Genomic DNA, 5,077 nt, shown 5'->3' with positions numbered 1-5,077 from the left:
GGTTAATAGTCTAAATGATGTGGTCAGGTCTGTCGTGGGTTTGTTACAGATAGCTACTGAGCACAACATAAAAAAAAAAAGCCTTGAAGAACTGAGAAATGATGACATAGGATCTGCAGGTCTTTTAACTATGTGACACTTCATGCATATATCCACGATTAGAAAGAGAGTGCTGTCTGGAAAGAACAGTGGAGCACGACAGCTAGCCAGCAAACAACAATCTAACCGCCATAACAGTTAGGTCATTATACAAGCTCTGAACCATCAGGTCACAGACATGGGACTTCTGGGTGTCCAGTTTTTATGATTTTAAAGTTTTCGTTTCTTTATAGAGAAGTTCTCGTCTTTAAAGATTTCAGTCTCAAAACACCCAAGAAGTTACTTCTGATAAAGGAGGCACTAGCATCTCCCGCTGAAGGTCTGTTTTTTTGAATGAATAATATTATTATTATTTATTAATTTTTATTTTATTTTTTTATTTTGTTTAGAAAAGGTCCTTGTTTGAAACACCCAACCTTTGCCTACAGGCAACGTTTCAAAGAGGATCACATGTTTCCGAGGTCAGACGTGTGCTTTTGGTGTCAGGTAGTAAACCCTCCTAACTTTGGTGATCCCCCAGCTTTTCCCATAGCATCACCATGAAATTGAAATGTAAAATGATTCACAGCCATGAAATTTGGTACAGACATTTGTATTAATGCCATTTCCCTCAGCCTCAGCTGTACCTTCAATTAGCAATCGCAAGCACAAAAGACAGTTATCTGTTCAGCATCCACATGTTAGTTGAAATATGAGATGCTGCCCTTGAAGCCCGTTTCCTGTGATTTTCTATCCTCTCCCCCCTTTCGCTGTTCTATTCTTTGATTCTCTCTTACTGCCCCCTGACCACTTCTGTGCTCTCTTCTCCCTTTCACACCCATTCTTTTCCATCCTCTCCCCTCATGCCCCCTCTTTTCATCTCCTTGTCTCGCTCCACATCCACCCATTTTCTCTGTGGCTCCAAGCCAAGCAAACAATCAGTTAATTAACCAGCTCAGTCCCAGGATCATTGTAGCAGCTCTCAAAGGAGCACTGTAAAGGCCCTCACGTCTCTAAATTTACAGCTTCATTAAGTGGACTGGAGTAAGGTACAAATCTTTTGAGTAAAATTGCCAGACTACACCCTCGGTGCATGTACATGTGTGTGAGTGCGTGTGCGTCTGATGGCCTTGACTCGAGAGCCGGTGACTCAATAGCTCCCTAATGAAAACAAAAACTCTGTTTTTTGCCTCTGAGGTGGCGATTGTTTTGGTGTAATAATGAGACGTCCTCTCTCGCCAGCACAGATGCAATCAAGATCTCGCACTCCTGCGAAATTAGGGTTGGAAGGCAACAAGCAAGGTGTCATTTGAGCGTGTTTGTGTAGCTCGGCGCTGGCGCAATCACTCTGCAATATCACTTCCTTTGTCCTCACAGACAAACAGGCCTAATTGGCTATTTCCAAGGCTACTGTTTCTGATTGGCCATTCTGCCTTTTTCTGATTGGCCTCCATCTCTGCAACCAGAAGTGGCGAGAAAATGGCTTGTTAACATCTCCATATTGTGTTTCTCTTTCTGTTTTTGTGATCTGCACCTTCAAGTGCTCTTGGAGACAAGTCACAATATGTACTTGCATGTCTGTGACTCAGACTGTCAACACAGTGTTGTGTTTCTACCTAAGCTGGCAACGTGTTATTCAAGTATGAACAAGCATCACCAAGCATTGTGGATGTTAGTAATTTAATTTCATTAATAGATTAAAACATGATGATAAGTAAAACATGACGAGCTCATGCTTTACTTGGTTAACTACAAAAAAAAGTCAGTATAATTGGAGGTCTTGATACCTGGATTATTATTACACTACAACTCTTTCAGGTGAATGTACACATGGGAAATTACATAAACTAGCCCATAAAAATCATGTTTTAAAATATTTAAATTTGGCCAATTTTTCTCTTCTGATGCACCTCCAGGATGCTTCCAGTGCTTTTATTGTCATATTGCTTCCTAAAAAACGACACTGTCACTGTGCCCCTAAAAGCATTGCAGAGAGCAAACATATTCAGTTTTCGGGCCCAGAGACAGTTTACTAGTTAAGGATTATGACAAGGAGCGCGTTCATCTTCTTCTCCGCACACAGACCGATGGACTGTGAATTTCTTAGGATCAACCTCTCAACAGCGAGTTCTTGGATAACATCCTGAAAAACAGGGCAGCACGGTGGCACGGAGGTTAGCACTGTTGCCGCACAGCAAGAGTTCAATTCCACCATCAGGCCGGGGTCTTTCTGTGTGGAGTATGCATGTTCTCCCCGTGTTTGCATGGGTTCTCTCCGGGTAGTCCGGTTTCCGCCCACAGACCAAAGACATGCACTTTGTGGGGATAGGTTAATTGAAAAATCTAAATTGCCCATAGGTGTGAATGTGGGAGTGAATGTGAGTGCGAATGGTTGTCTGTCCCTGTGTGTTAGCCCTGCGGCAGACTGGCGACCTGTCCAGGGTGTATCCCGCCTCTCAGCCTATGACAGCTGGGATTGGCTCCAGCACCCCTCTCGACCCTGAAAAGGATAAGCGGAAGTGAATGGATGGAACGGATCCTGAAAAACACAGAGACCAAACAAGTTGACCTGTAATCTGTGCCATTGTGTTCTAGGCTGTGCATTTATGAAAATCACGTGGTAGGATTAACTTGTGACAAACTGGAGGAGGCATTTGCACAAATGCAAAGGCGAAAAACAAAACAAAAAACAACTCCTTTGCTATCACTGGTTGTGGTGGCATTAAACATCAGAGTCGTAATTAAAAAGCCACGTGTACCAGCCTGATTTTCACTTACTTCTTTTTTACTAAGTATAGAAGTAGACGCTCCCTAATTTCATCTTTTGCATACAAATTTTGAGCTTGCTCCCGCCCTTCGACTGCTAAGATAGCCTCTAGCCCAATTCACCCCTGAATTGACTAAGCAGAAGAAAACTAATGGCTGGTTGGATGTGATTGGATGGGAAAAAGAAAGACAGAATTCTTGGTTTCTCCATAACAGAAGAACTGGCACAAGTGAAGGAGCAGTTGAACTACAAACAAGAAGCACATGAGTGACTCAAGAAGCACTTCTACTTCTTCTGCTTCGTTCACGTGTGCTACACACGTCTTCACAGCTGCACTGGTAAACTGCCATACCGGGGATTTGCCCAGTGGGCTGACCCACTCATATTGCCCAATCAAATCTCATGATACAACCAGCCCTGCCCTACCTTTCCTGCACCTTGTAGAACAAATTCATTCATGTGGAGGAACTGTTTGATAGCGACGTGCGATACCACTGATTTCCATTCCGATCTAAAACCAAGTAAAACTCAGGCTGGTGTCGGCGATATGTAGTACAAAAACATGTTTGGAAAATCTGAATTAAAAGCAGTGTCTTTCAAATTATACTTTCATAATGAATACAAGACATCAGACTACTTGTTGTAATTGTTTAATTATGAAGAATTATCACACAAGAAACTCAAAACCAATGTGACTGATTAAAAATAATAATACAGCTGCGAAACATTTTATAGATAGTACTGCAAGTACGCTGTATATTTTAATGATTCCTAGCCTATGTTAATCCACTTCAAATGCTCTACTCTACAACCTTACCTGACTAAATCAGGCCAACTGAATTGCTGTCAGGTGATCTCGGGGACACACACATTACTTAAAGCTAAACTCATACAGCTATTTAACATAGCATGTATTTATTTCATTACTTATTTTATAAACATATTTATGTATGCAAATCAGAACAAATGGGATAACAGAGTTTTAAGGATGCAGGGAATTCCCAGCCTTTAAACATCAACACAAAAATCTGAACCTAGATGCAACAGCGCTACATTTTCACCCTCTGTACCGGGATAGTGCCTGCCTGCAGCGCCGAAGAACTCCATGAGCGACACCTGTCCCTCTCCTCTTCCGTTCGCCTCATCATAAACTCATCACATTCTGTGTAATGATTTACTTTTGTTTATGTTTGACAAGGTTTGTGGCCTTGGCACATGTGTCACAAACTGCGTCTTAGCTGTTTATGGAGCTGAAATAGCTCCACACATGCTTCCGCTTATGATCGAACATTACTGTCAACTAAGCGAGTGAGCACACGTGACGTATTTATACATTTCATATATCACCATGGCAGGCGAAAGAAGAAGTAGTTCCTACCAATCATTTAGACAGTCCCAGTAGTATAGTTACTTTCCACTGTGTTCCTGGAAATGACAAACTACAAATTGATCCAAAATGACTAAAATATTGATATTTTTTTCTATGAGAATTGATTCTAGAACATAATTATCTGGTATCAGAAGAATCCATATTTCAGTATCGAGCTGCGCACATCTAGTGTTTGATAAAAATGGAGAAGCAAAAAACAAAAGGGAGAGCTGTTTCTAGCACTAGCCTTGGAGAAGTGAACGAGAAGGGACAGTAGTCCTCCCTCCTCCATCTTCATTAACTTCATACATCTATAGCATGGTTCAAAATAAATTTTAACTTGTTTTACCTCATCACAGGTTCTTTTTTGACAGTTGGCAATTAAAAGAAGTGTTAAAAATAACTGCTAAGCATCAGCTTTGTTATTCTGTGGCTGACTTTTAAATATCCACAGTAGATGTGGCCGTGGTACGTTCAGCTTGGGCATGTTGAAATTTGGGTAGCCTCACAGCATTGAACCCTTTCAGGCTACTTTGCACAAGTTTTTGTCCTTTGTATTATCTCTACATTTACTCCAGAGAAACGAAATTTCATCCCTGCTATAAAAATGGCTTCACATTAAGGTTTACTTGGATCCCCTAAGACACAAAGAATCAAACAATTTTTAATTTTTTCTTTGTAGGATTTGTGTAGAATTTTTGAACGGTGGCTACACACACACACACACACACACACGCATATACACTATGACAGGAGGTAAAATGCACACTAAAAATCACAAACAGCAAAATCAACGTTATATGGTTTGTTGTCATGACTACTTTTGGCAAAACATAAAGCACCCTTTGTATTCCTGAGATTAA

The sequence above is a fragment of the Oreochromis aureus genome, linkage group 18 (assembly GCF_013358895.1).
Source record: "Oreochromis aureus strain Israel breed Guangdong linkage group 18, ZZ_aureus, whole genome shotgun sequence".
NCBI lineage: Eukaryota > Metazoa > Chordata > Actinopteri > Cichliformes > Cichlidae > Oreochromis > Oreochromis aureus.
Note: the sequence above shows the minus strand (reverse complement) of the source record.